At 39.9% G+C, this 14,802-nt stretch overlaps 1 protein-coding gene across 1 annotated transcript in view; it reads left to right on the top strand.

Moving 5' to 3' along the window:
• Window positions 1–14,802, top strand: part of LOC127509341 (nuclear factor 7, brain-like) — a 101,915-nt gene that overhangs the window by 34,331 nt on the left and 52,782 nt on the right. The gene's annotated exons all lie outside the window — the stretch shown is intronic.

The raw sequence follows: 14,802 nt of genomic DNA, 5'->3' as shown, positions 1-14,802 counted from the left end.
GCGTAGATTTTGCCTGGTTTTTAAAAGCTATATGTCTGCACTAATAACTCTTTATTTAGCCTTTCATCCAGACCGTTTTTACCTGTCTGGTTGATATGTGGCTGCATTTAATTTTGAGAGATTAAATGAAATTTGATGTGTATGGCCTATATGCATACTATATTTAGCATTTCTTTCAGACAGTATTAACTTGTCTGATAGATCATTTGCTGCATTTAATTTTCAGGAATTAAATGGACAGTTGGCTGTAATTTAATTTTGAGAAATTAAAATACATATTTATCTGACTTTAAGTAGTTAGATTCATGTATTAGTTCAGCCTTTCATGTAGATCCTGACACCCCCTGCGGGGTGGAGCGGTGTACACCTTAGTATACGGTGCCCATGCCACTTCGTTGCCCTCAGGGGACCGATCTGCTAACCCTATCACTCTCGGTGCTTTGGGGCGCAGCGGTTTCCAGCAAGCTTTGATTCAGCGCTCACACGACGTTGCATCAGGCTCGCACCCTCTGAATGAAATCTAAGGGCAGCCCCATACGGGATAGAGCGGTGTACACCTCAGTATACGGTGCCCGCTCAACTTCATTGTCCGTATGGGGCCGTTCTACCAACCCTGGCACCCTTGGTGCTTCAGGGCGCAGCAGTTTCCAGCAAGCTATGACTCAGCGTTCACACGACGCTGCGTCAGGTTCGCACCCTCTGAGGAGGGTCGAAAAGCAGTCAAATGGCTTGTTTCCTGCCAGTGTATTTCAGGTCACCAAAGTGGCTGCTCTAGGTATACCAGAGACCAGCTTTGAGAGGCTGGTTCCCTTTTGTGGATTTTCTGGCAGAGTTGAGGCTTCTGCCAAATTTATCTCACTGGGCAGGCTCTGGTAATGGAACAGAAAGTAAACTCTTTTGCGAAAGGAGCTACAAAATGGGTTCCTCCTCCCAGCAGAGAGTTAGGGTTTTTAGGGCCGCTACTATTTTGTTTCAAAGAAGGATGGAGGGTTGCGTCCTATGTTAGATCTTAATCATTTGAATCGTTCAGTCAGGAGACTTGGGTTCAAAATGTTGATGCTAAACCAGATCCGAGGACTGGTTTGTCATGATAGTTCTAAAGGATGCATACTTCCATGTCTCTATCCTTCCACAGCATAGGAAGTTCCTCAGGTTTGTTTTCAGGGGCAAAGTATACCAATATTAGGTTCTTCCATTCGGTCTAGCTCTATCACCCCACACGTTCATGAAATGCGTAGATGCAGCTCTGGCCTTGCTCAGGCTGCAGGGCATACGCATTCTGAACTGATTAGATGACTGGCTAATATTAGCGCAGTCGGAACAGATGGTCAGTTCGACATCGAGATGTCATTCTTGCTCATATAAAAATTGGGGTTGTGGCTGAACGCCAGGAAGAGTGTGCTTTCTCCATTACAGAGAACCACCTTCCTTGGCATGGTATGGATTCAGTGACGCTGCGGGCCGTTCTGTCGCCCACTCGTATTTCTGCAATCTTTTCAGTCACACAGGAGATATATCTAGGCCAGTCACTCACTGTAAAACAGTTTTCTAAAACTGTTGGGTCTGGTGGCAGCTGCGTCCAATGGTGATACCATTTGGCCTGCTGTTCATGAGACCCTTACAGTAGTGGCTCAGGACCAAGGGTTTTCCCTGAGGGGGAACCCACTTCGTATGATCAAGATCACACGGCGGTGTCTCCGCGCCTTGGTTATATGGAAGAAAAGTTGGTTCCTGTCCCAAGGCCCTGTGTTAGGAGCTTAATATCATTGAGTCACTCTCATGATAGATGTTTCTCTCACAGGCTGGGGAGTGGTAATGGAAGGCCGCTCAGCTCAAGGGCTGTGGAGGAGTCATCTTTCGTGGCACATAATTGCCTGGAGATGATGGCAGTCTTCAATGCGTTGAAGTTCTTCCTCCCAGACCTAAGAGGTCATCAAGCTGTCTGGACAGACAATGCATTGATGGTTTCTTGTATAAATCAACAGGGGGGTCTGCGCTCGTGCCCACTATCTGGCACACCAGATCCTCCTGTGGTCCCTGGGAAAGATGCTCTCCGCGAGAACAATCTTATTCCAGGGACCTTGAATATAGGAGCAGACGTCCTTTCGAGACAGGGGCTGAGGCCAGGGGAATGGAGACTTCACCCCAAAGTGGTGAAGCTCATATGGGAGATTTATAGCCACGTGGAAGTGGATCTTTCGCGTTTCAGGATACGACTGTCCACTGTGGTTATCCCTTACGCATCCAGTTCCTCTTGGACTGGATGCCATGGTACAGACATGGCCGGGGTTTTTCCCCCAATTGTTCTGCTCCCAGGAGTTCTGGACAAAATTCGCCGGGAAGGGATAAGTCTACTGTTAGTAGCACCTTACTGGCCAAGTCTGATATGGTTCTTGGAACTTGTGTCTCTCTTCGACGGCTCTCCCTCTGAGATTCTGATCAGGAGAGACCTTCTATCTCAGGTGAAGGGCTTGATTTTTCACCCCGCCCAGAAGTATTGAACCTGTGGGTTTGGCCCGAGGGGGCCCAACTCATAGTATCTGGTCTCTCAACCGAGGTTGTGGAAACCATACTTTACTCCAGAACTCCAGCCACAAGGGAACTATCCTCATATTTCTGCATTCCATGTCCCTGTGGATGGTATAATTGTGGGGTATAACCCTTTGAGGTATCGTTTCCTTTGTGGCACTCTGAGGCTGAGGCCTGCAGCATGCACTAGGGTTCCTGCTTGGGAGTTGGCCTTTGTGTTGGAAGGCTTATCTGCAGCTCCATTTGAGCCACTTGATTCTGTCTCAGAAAAATTTCTGACGTTGAAAACTGTTTTCCTCCTTGCCATTTCTCCCCTAAAAAGAGTAGGAGACCTTTAGGCCCTATCTGTATCCCCTACATGCCTTGAGTGTGCACCAGGGATGGTCAAAGTGTTCCTTTACCCTACCAGGTTATATACCTAAGGTTCTGACCAATATTCCATGGCCTATAGTGCTGCAAGCTTTCTGTCCTCTGTTCTCAGATCCAGACCAGGAAAAGTTGAATCTTGTGTGTCCAGTGTGAGCACTGGACACCTAATGTCCACAGAACTGCCCTGTGGAGAACTTCAGATCAACTGTTTGTTTTGGACCGCGCAATAAGGGGTCTCTCTGCGTCCATGGTTAGCAAGTGGATAGTTGAGACTATCACTTGCGTATGAGGTCTCTGGTCAGCAGTATCCACTGTCTGTCAGAGCTCACTCTTCAAGGAGTATGGTGGCTTCCACGGCCTTGTTGTTGGGGGTTTTCCTCAAGGAAGTCTGTGATGTGGTGGGCTGATCCTCGCCACTCACGTTGTGAGATGATATATCTCGACCTGGACGCTGCTCCAGGCTCATCAGTGCTCTCGTCTTAGTGTGCCACAGTTTCACACGGACAGGCATTTTGGAATTATGGCGTTTTGGGATATCGTTCCCATAGCGCCCCCTTCAGGACGCAGTGCGAGTTCCCTCGAAAGGGAACATCTCAGGTTATGACTATAACCATGGTTCCCTGAGAGAGGGAACGAGACACTGCGTCACGTTGCCATACTCCCTGCATCCCGGTGATCGATTATGCTTCGGCAATTTAAGCTGAAGCCGGTCTTTCCGGATGTGTATTTATCCTTTCCTGGTCGTGACGTCACCCACCAGTGACGTTCACTCTCGCCATTGGACTAGTTGACACACGTGCATCAGACGCATTCACGCTGAGGGCGTTCCCATAGCGCCCCCTTCGGGACGCAGTGTCTCGTTCCCTCTCTCAGGGAACCATGGTCATAGTCATAACCTGAGACGTTTTCCTGTGACGCGACCAGAGCAGAGGTTTAGGTGCATGTGGATTGTTTTGCTGTAATCTACCAGCACAAATGGAAAATATGTTTGCATGAGATCGCATTACAGCAGAGAATTCAAATGTCACAAAAGTGCGGCTCATTCACCTCTGCGTTCAAACACGTGAGCCATATGTATGTTTCCCTCAGTACAGCAGCACATGAGTGTTGTTTTGTTTTTGCCCACGATGCTGTCAGAACTGGAGTTTGAATACGAACACATGAAAAATACGATTGTTATGATATACAGGCGGAGCGCGCATATGATCGGCTTCAGCGCGGAGCTCCGCGTTGTTTAACAACACTAGCCACGTGGATTATAGATCATATACAGAATAAAGTATCCGTGTTTAAAGTTTTTATAGACATATTTCACACACTCTCCTGCACCAAACATTAACCAGCACAGTGTATGCACACATATTTCATCAAGTCTTCTTCAAATGAATTATATGTGCAAACTGGACACTGATACAGTGGTGTAGCCTATCTGAACACGACGACACGATTATTCTAATAGACAAAAGACTGATTTTGAGACTGCAGTGCCCGTAAACATAATCAAGGTAGCCTATTATTAGCCTTATTAAATATGCTTTCGCATTTCTCCCTTGTGCTTGGGAGTTTGTCATTTTCTCCATGCTCATATATTAATATTCATTATTCTGTATAATGAGTGTGCTCTATGTCTGTGCTTCATTGGTTGTAACACGGATAAATTCACTGACTGTGTTGCGTTCTGTAATCTACACGGTGATGCAGGAAACCATGAGAAACAGCTGGAGATCCTCACTGAAATGGCCTCAGTCAATGTTGTTCTTCTACCACAACTGGACATGAATGACAGAAGTGCAGAAAAGATCCAGAACCTGTTCAGAATCACAAAGCCACTTATTTGTCTATTTACGGAGGAGGAATCTACTGTAATGAAGATGAAGAAAGGGAAATTCAAGATTGGTCTGAAAAACAGAAATCAGTCAGATGTATCTGAAGAACTCAGAAGAACTATAAAAGATTGTCTCTCAGAATCACCTTCCACTTTCAGACTTGAAGATGTGTCCAAACACTCAGACATCAGAGTAGATGAGGAAAATGATGAAGACTGCAGGAGAGGAAGAGAAGCAGCACAGCAGATGATGAGTTTACTGGAGAAGAAAGATCTGACAGAAATCAAAGAATCATTTCTTCCTCGTCAGGGAAAACTGTGGCATCAGTGGAGTCAGAAGAACAAAGAACTACATCGACCTCAAGGAGAAAATATAGAAAAGGAAACAAGTGTGAAAAAAACAGAAATGAAGCAAATCCGTGAACAACAGCATGACTCTGAAATCGGGGAGTTTATGACATGTTTTAATAAAACAATTAACTTTTTTAATCTAGAACAAACTTTTTTTCTCAAATGGCTCAGAATCCTCTTGGATGAACATACATCAGCTGACCTTTCTGCTCTACATCAGAAATATGATAAAACATGGTCAGCAGTCTTGAAACTGAAAGACAACAGTAATAAATCTGAACAACATAAAGCTAAACAAACTGAACTTGAGAGAATATCTGAAGAGCTTCAAGCTGCAAACTTTGGTTTGGAGCACATCATGAGGCAGATCTATGAATCATGTTCATCTGTGAAGAAGGACAAGAAAGACCTGCAGTTTCACTTCTCTTCTCTCCCGAGTCTTGCAGCAGAGATGATTATCTCTGGATTTCCACTGGAGCTGATGGATGGAGATGCTGCTCATGTTCCTCTGATCTGGATCTCTGCTGTTATAGATCAGCTCATCCAGAAACTGGGAGACAAGAGAGTCTTTGTGCTGTCAGTTTTAGGGATTCAGAACTCTGGGAAATCCACCATGCTGAATGCCATGTTTGGACTCCAGTTTGCCGTCAGTGCTGGCAGGACAACCAGAGGAGCTTTCATGCAGCTGGTCAAAGTGTCAGATGAGATGAAAACACAGTTGAACTTTGACTATATTCTGGTTGTTGATACTGAGGGCCTTCATGCTCTAGAACTGTCTGGAAGATCAACAAGACATCAGGACAATGAACTGGCCACATTTGTTGTTGGTCTTGGAAATCTAACCTTGATCAACCTTTATGGAGAAAACCCATCTGAGATGCAGGACATTCTTCAGACTGTTGTTCAGGCCTTCATGAGGATGAAGAAGGTCAGACTGAATCCCAGCTGTGTGTTTGTGCATCAGAACATTTCAGACGTCACAGCTGGAGAGAAAAACATGGAGGGAAGGAGACGACTTCAGAAGACACTGGATGAAATAACAAAACTTGCTGCAGAAGAGGAAGACTGTGATGCAGAATGTTTCAGTGATGTCATTAGATTTGATGTTCAGAAAGATGTGAAGTATTTTGCTCAGTTCTGGGAGGGCAGCCCACCCATGGCACCACCAAACCCAAACTACTGCAAGAATGTACAAGAACTAAAGGAAAGTATTATGTCTCATGCCTCAAAATCACATGAGAGGATGCTGATAGACTTGAAAGATCGTATTAAAGATCTCTGGGAAGCTTTACTGAATGAACGATTTGTCTTCAGCTTCAGAAATTCTCTGGAGATTTCAGCGTACAGGAGACTGGAGGCCAAATACAGCAAGTGGTCCCGGAGTCTTCGCAGTGCAATGGTGGAAACTGAGAACAAACTACACAACAAAATAGAAAATGAAGCAATCCATGAGATAGAGGAAACTGATCTTCAAAGAGAACTGAAGAAGACAAGTGAAGAAGTGAGGAAATCAATGTCAGAATTCTTTGAGAAAGACAAAGATGCGGATATACTGATTCAGTGGAAAACATCATTTGAAATCAAAATCAAAGAGCTTCAGGGAAACATTGTGAGAGAAACCAAGAGGAAATTAAATGAGATTCTTCAGCATCAACACCTGAAGAAAAAGATTGATGCTCAGAGGACAAATCATGAAAACACTCTCTTTGAAAAGAGCAAAGAACTCGCCTTAAAACTCAAACACAAAGCAAACGATGGAGAAACAATGAAGAAAGAGTTTGATTTGTTTTGGAAACAGAGTGTGAAGAAGATCATCAGAGACAGTCCTCCAATCAAAGATATTGACATAATGAGAGATGTGAGAGAGATCATCAGTGATGCCTATGGAAGTGTTTCTGTCGACCACTGGAGGGAGAGCAGAGATATTTTCTCTGTGTCCAGTTATTCAGGTTATGTAAGGACAAAAAAAATCAAGAGTTACAGAGAAGGATAAAGCAATGTTTGGTTACGGTTTTCTATCTAAAGAGGATGAAGCTCAAATAATATCATTTGTCACAGATGTTGATCACCACACAGCCAAAGAGATTCAGTCATTTAACATCTCAAAGATGGGCTACAACATCAGCTACATTCAACAACTCACAGATTATATCAAGGCAAATGTAATGCAACATGAGGAAAAATCAGTGAAATATGAGTTCAAGAATGAATTCTTCATGGATTTGGTTCTTTCCATCTGTAAGAGAGCAAACAAGATGATCACTGACCAACACAGACTCTTCAAGGAAGCCAATGATCCTGTAATATATGTTGAGAAAAAAAGAGGAGAGTACTATAGTATTTTCCAGAAATACTGTCATGGCGCAATATCAACTGTCATTTTTGGTGAGATCATCTGTCAGAAACTTAAAGAACCCATTGAGCAGAGTGTCTACAAGAAGACTGCCAGAGATCTGACAGATGAAATGAGAACAAACTGTGAATCACTTAAAGGAAACAGATCTAATACTGAGAAACACATCCTGAAGACACTGGCAGAACAGGAAGATTTTGACAAATTCATGAATTACATTGAAAATCCCAGAGATCACTTCAAGGGTTTCATCACTGATAAGTTCAGTGTCAGTGTTTTACCCAAGATAAAAGAGAACCTTAAACTCCTGCAGCAGAAGATCATGAAAGCAGCACATGAATCTACTGAACATGTTCAAGTGAACAGAGGAGATGTTGGTTTGTGGTTGAAGAGTTTCACACAGCAGCTCTCAGATGTGCTGATCTTCTCTGAAAAAGACCTCAGTGGAGTGAAACTTGATGATGTTGATGATTTCAACCTCCTAGAATATGTGATAAGACAAGAACTTCCAGCTATAATGTCTGATATTAGCAGAGTTAACAGAAAGACATTTGATGAAAAACTGGACCTCAAAGAGAGACCAGATAAGCTTCTGATAGATCACTTCTGTCAGTGCTGTTGGGTTCTGTGTCCGTTCTCTGAAGCCATCTGCACCAACACCATAGAAAACCATCATGGAGATCACAGCGTTCCTTTCCATAGAGTGGAAGGAATTGATGGAGGCTGTTACTATAAAACAGAGTATCTCTCTTCTGATTTTTGTACAAATTTAGTATTAAGTAGTAAAAGCTTTCTTGTATCATATAAGTGGTTTCCATATAAAGAATACAGAAGAGCAGGAGGAGTTTATGCACAGTGGAGCATCACACCTGATCTCTCTGAACCACCCTACTGGAAGTGGTTTGTGTGCAGATTCCAGAAAGATCTGGAACAGTATTATAAAAAAAACATTCCAGGGTTGTGGTGAGATTCTAGCTGAATGGAGAAATCACAAAAAACAAGATGCTATTCAGAGTTTGGATAAATACTTTTGACGGATCTAAGAATTCTCAATAACTCAATAATTCTGTGTTGTCTTTTTATTTTATTTTTTTGTTCATATGATTTAACTTTTTAATCACTTATAATCAGTCATTTACGTAATTGTCATTTGACTTATTTTATCATTTATTATTCATATTTTCATCATTTTTTTATATATGATTTTATATCATTTAATCATTTCGTATTTCTTTTACATAATTTAATCATTTTATTATTAAGTTTTGTCAGTTTATATTTTTAGTTTTTATATTACTTATTTTCTTGCTCTTGCAATGTTTGCTGTTGCCATTTAATCTTAAAATTGTGTGCAAAAAGGGATTTTGTCTTCATGAATAAGTGATAAGGGAATGTTTCTATTTCAATATTTTTAAAATCACAGAACGGTGTTGTGAAGCAGTAATTTTCCATTGTTGTTGCTTGGTTATAATAACACTTGTTGGATTTGTACTAGTCAGACAAAGTCTGAGCAAAGAAACACTCAGACAATGTCTGAACATTGAAACATATGCAAATAAGATTATTCAATAAACTTTGCTCATTTTTACCATCTCTTTGTCTCCTGCCTTCTTCTGCTGGCTTTCTCAGTCTAACTCTCAGGCTGATTGAAGACTGTTAGCAGACAAATCTAACCCATCCAGCCCACAGGTTCACCTGTGAATGTTTTGCTGTGGTAAATTAAAAAATGAAATAGGACAGAAACAAAAATTATACATTATTGAAATTATTGCAAATACAGTTAATATTGCATTTTTGTCGCATAGAAATGTACTTGAGAGTAAGGCACTGATTTTGAGCTAGGATGCCATGAAAGTACATTTACTGCTATTAAATTCTGCCATAATTCGAAAAGCGAGATCCTGGAGGCGTGTCTGCCGTCAGTGCCGTGGGCAGAGCTAAAGAGTCACGAGGGCGCAGATTCTGCGATGTCTGCTAGCTGCAACATCATTATTAATACAATGGGGAAGAAAAAGTGTGTGTTGTTTACATTATATGCACTTATGCGCCGATTGCCAACAAAACACAGACATCTGATGCAGCTTTACTCACCACCCGCGATCTGCAAATCCAGCGCTGAACTGGGACTTGTTTACAAAGTATTCATCACCCTGAAATCCCAGGAACAAACAAACATATGTGTGCAACTCCGTTGCTGCCTCGGAAAAACAAACTTCATCCACTGTTCCCTTAATGCTGTGTTCTTTGGGAAGCTGAAAAAGGTAATATTTCCCTCACAACCAAAAACACACTCCTTTGGTGACAGGAGCTCCGTCTCATTCGGAGGCTGCGTCCTTCGGAGGTCGCATTTGAAGGCTGAATACTTCATCAAGGATGTCATATTCAAGAAAAGTAACCATAATAAAATTGACTGATATTCATTGTGAGGTGTAAAATACTGTAATTTCTTTCTTATGTTGCAATCTAATGGTTATTTTTCTTAAATGAGACCAATGATGTATGCAGCCCTCAAAGGGTGCAGCGCCTGAATTGGGACACAGCCATTGCTGAAAAATCTCTCGGCTTCCGTATCCCAAGCGAAACGTGTTGATGGGCGACACTAGCTCTTGCTCTGTGTGATGTGTGTGTGCACTTATCAGGAAGAAGTGCCTATACAAGGAATTCTGCTCTCTTTTGACGACACACTCGGAAAAAAAACTCTCCAAAACCTGAAGTAGTCATTTGGCACAGAAGAAGATATTTTGAAGAATGCTGTAGTGTAGTCACATAACTCAAGAGAGATTACATTTAGGTAACGCATGTCTTTTTACTTTCTCTTCCCCTCCACATAATACAACTCCCCCTAGAGCGCATTTACCAATCAACAGTACAATCAAACCTTCTGGTCCTCTTTGGTCAAAAATGACCAAAAAAAATTTACGTTTTGAAATGTTACATTTGTTTGCTTCATCGGAATGGGATGACATTTGGTGACTTTTGTCACATTAGCTATGTGAACACAAAACATCATGGACATGAAGGATCGGGAAAAAAATAGTCACACCTGGCTCCTTAGCGGTCAAAAATGACTGATAGGAAATGAATGGGAAATATGAAAACAAATATTTTGGTGATACAAACTACAAATCAACCCCTGTGCAGAAAAAGTGCAAAAAAAATAAAATAAAAGAGAACTCATATCTGACTATTGTTTATGTTGTCTATTAAGTTTATGTTGTTAAACAGATGAAAATATTTTACATTTTAATAACTTTTAGCAGGTTTTTAATCTTGAACCTCATTATTTTTAGTCTTAACAAAAAGACACAATTTCTTAAGCATTACCGCCAAATCTCTATGTTCTGTTTAATGCTGTATAAAAAATATGCACTTTCATTCATACATTTGCCATGTAGTTTTTGTCATAGAAATACTCAATTGACTGACGTTTCTTAAAAGTTCAGTAGATGTGCTTTCAAATGATATTGCATATTATTGTATCTTATTAAAAATCTATTTAAAACTGCTTTTTTAAAAAGAGAGGCTGATGAGATTTAGATATTTGTGTCTCCAGAATAAGACAATTCAGATGACGGAAGTGAATGTGATTTGATTTCAGTCTCAACACACTTAAAAATAAAGGTTCCAAAAGAGGGTTTTTGAAATGATGCCATAGAAGAACCATTTTTGGTTCCCCATAGAACCATTACTTAACAGTTCTTTAAAGAACCAGTGTGAAGAGCATTTATGTAATCTAAAGAACCTTTTGTCCAATGGAAAGGTTCCATGGATGTTAAAGTTTCTGCATGGAACCATCGATGCCAAAAAAGAACCTTTATTTTTAAGAGTGAAGCTGAGCACACAGAGCTTCAGATTAAACAGCAGTTTGAGAAGCTTCATCAGTTTCTCAGAGATGAAGAAGAAGCTACAATCACTGCACTGAGGGAGGAAGAGGAGCAGAAGAAGCAGATGATGAAGGAGAAGCTGGAGGAGATGAACAGACACATCTCAGCTCTTTCACACACAATCAAAGACATGGAGGAGATGATGAAAGACAATGACGTCTGCTTTCTGAAGGTCTGATTTCAGATCATTGATTGATTGATTGATGATTGATTGATGATTGATTGAGTTCTTGATGATAAATGGTGTGTTTGTTCTGCAGAAGTTTCCAGTCTCAATGGAAAGGTGAATGAGCTGCTGTGTGTCTATGTTTTCATCAAAAAAACCTTAAAGGTGCCATAGAATTGAAAATTGAATTTACCTTGGCATAGTTGAATAACAAGAGTTCAGTACATGGAAATGACATACAGTGAGTCTCAAACACCATTGTTTCCTCCTTCTTATGTAAATCTCATTTGTATAAAAGACTCCGAAGAACAGGCGAATCTCAACATAACAGACTGTTACGCAACAGTCAGGATCATTAATATGTACGCCCCCAATATTTGCATATGCCAGCCCATGTTCAAGGCATTTGACAAGCCAGTATTAACGTCTGGAGCAGCACAGCTGAATCAACAGACTTTATGCAGGTAACGTTAAGCAAGCAAGGACAATAGTGAAAAATGGCAGACGGAGCAATAATAACTGACATGATATCATGATATTTTTAGTGATATTTGTAAATTGTCTTTCTATTTATCTACCTATCTAATAACTATCTAACTAATATCTATCTATCTAACTAATAACTATCTAACTAACTATCTAACTAATATCTATCTATCTATCTATCTAAGTCATGCTTAAAACATGCTAGGAACTTGCTAAATAATGTTAGCAAACATGGTAAATCATGCTAAATCATGATAGCAACATGCTAGCAAAGTGTTAAATCATGCTAGTAGCATGCTAACAATGTGTTAAATTATGCTAGCAAAATGTTAACAACATGTTAAGTCATGCTAGCAAAATGCTAACAATGTGTTAAATCATGCTAGTAACATGCTAAATAATGCTAGCAACATGCTAAATCATACTAGCAACATGCTAGCAATGTGTTAAATCATCTTAGTAAAATTCTAACAATGTGTTAAATCATGCTAGCAACATGCTAACAACATGCTAAGTCATGCTAGCAACATGTTAACAATGTGTTAAATCATGCTAGTAACATGCTAAATCATGCTAGCAACATGCTAAATCATACTAGCAACATGCTAGCAATGTGTTAAATCATGTTAGCAAAATTCTAACAATGTGTTAAATCATGCTAGCAACATGCTAACAACATGCTAAGTCATGCTAGCAACATGTTAACAATGTGTTAAATCATGCTAGTAACATGCTAAATCATGCTAGCAACATGCTAAATTATACTAGCAACATGCTAGCAATGTGTTAAATCATGTTAGTAAAATTCTAACAATGTGTTAAATCATGCTAGCAACATGCTAACAACATGCTAATTCATGCTAGCAACATGCTAACAATGTGTTAAATCATGCTAGTAACATGTTAAATCATGCTAGCAACATTCTAGCAAATGCAAAATCATGTTAGCCAAATGCTAAATCATGCTCGCAATGTGTTAAATCATGCTAGCAACATGCTAAATCATACTAGCAACATGCTAGCAATGTGTTAAACCATGCTAGTAACATGCTAACAATGTGTTAAATCATGCTAGCAACATGCTAAATCATGGTAGCAACATGCTAACAAACATGCTTAATCATGTTAGCAACATGCTAGCAACATGTTAAATCATGCTAACAACATGCTAAATCATGCTAGCAACATGCTAGCAATGTGTTGAATCATGTTAGCAACATGCTAATTAATGGTAGCAAATGCTAAAGCATGTTACCAACATGCTAAACCATGCTAGCAAAATGCTAAATCATGCTAGCAATGTGTTAAATCATGCTCGCAATGTGTTAAATCATGCTAGCAACATGTTAAATCATACTAGCAACATGCTAGCAATGTGTTAAACCATGCTAGTAACATGCTAACAATGTGTTAAATCATGCTAGCAACATGCTAACAATGTGTTAAATCATGGTAGCAACATGCTAACAAACATGCTAAATCATGCTAGCAACATGTTAAATCATGCTAGCAATATGCTAAATGATGTTAGCAATGTGTTAAATCATGCTAGGAACATGATAGCAATGTGCTAAATCATGCTAGCAACATGCTAAATCATGTTAATCTATCTAAACTCATTGAAACTCATAAACTCATCTAACAAAACTACTAAACTAAAACTGAAACTTTCAAACTAAAAACTCTCAAACTGAAAACTTTTAAAACTTGTACAACTGCTTCAATCTTTCTGGACCGGCTTTTTCAAACCAACTTAAAGTTTGTCGCGACAAACTTTTTTCATCTAGTTGTAAATTGTCTTTCTAAATGTTTCGTTAGCATGTTGCTAATGTACTGTTAAATGTGGTTAAAGTTACCATCGCTTATTACTGTATTCACGGAGACAAGAGCCATGTAGTTATTTTCATTATTAAACACTTGCATTCTGTATAATTCATAAACATAACTTCATTCTTTATAAATCTCTGCAACAGTGTGTAATGTTAGCTTTAGCCCGTTAGCCACGGAGCATAGCCTCAAACTCATTCAGAATCAAATGTAAACATCCAAATAAATACCATACTTCTTGATCCGATAGGCTGCATGACGAACACTTTGTAAAGATCCATTTTGAGGGTTATATTAGCTGTGTGAACTTTGTTTATACAATGTATTATAGAGTTGCGAGCTTGGGGGCGGGGAACGCGAGCATTTAAAGGGGATGCGCGCTGAATCGGCGCATTTATAATGATGCCCCAAAATAGGGAGCTAAAAAACTGAATAAAAAAAATTCTATGAGGTATTTTAAGCTGAAACTTCACAGACACATTCAGGGGACACCTTAGACTTATATTACATCTTGTGAAAAAGCATTCTAGGGCACCTTTAAGGTAATAAAATGAAATATAACACTAATAATAAAGATAATAGACAATAAGTTAAAATAATAATAATAATAATAATAATAACTATATATGGTAATAAAAATATAGAGAACAAAATATTAATAGACAGAATTATGAATGTGCAAATGTGCTATTTACAAATGAAGAGTGTTATGTACAGATGTACAGTCCTGAGATATGTATTGTTCAGGCAGAATATGGCCTGAGGGGAAAAGCCGTTCTAAAGCCTGGCTGTTCTTGTGCTCAGTGCTCTGTAGGACCGGTCAGAGGGCAACAGTTGCTGCGGAAGGAAATACAACTTACGTTGGGACGTTTTTACAATGGCTTTGTAAAAATCACATGACTTTGGGGAAACTGAGTGATACAAGACAAGAACAGGGATGTGCAAAGGGGGTAGAGCCACTGGTTAATTTTGCCCACTTCAGCTGAGGTACCCCTCTGGATAATATAATTTT

Source organism: Ctenopharyngodon idella, chromosome 3, assembly GCF_019924925.1.
Source record: "Ctenopharyngodon idella isolate HZGC_01 chromosome 3, HZGC01, whole genome shotgun sequence".
In the NCBI taxonomy this organism is placed as follows: domain Eukaryota; kingdom Metazoa; phylum Chordata; class Actinopteri; order Cypriniformes; family Xenocyprididae; genus Ctenopharyngodon; species Ctenopharyngodon idella.
This window is presented reverse-complemented; position numbering and strand designations above follow the sequence as displayed.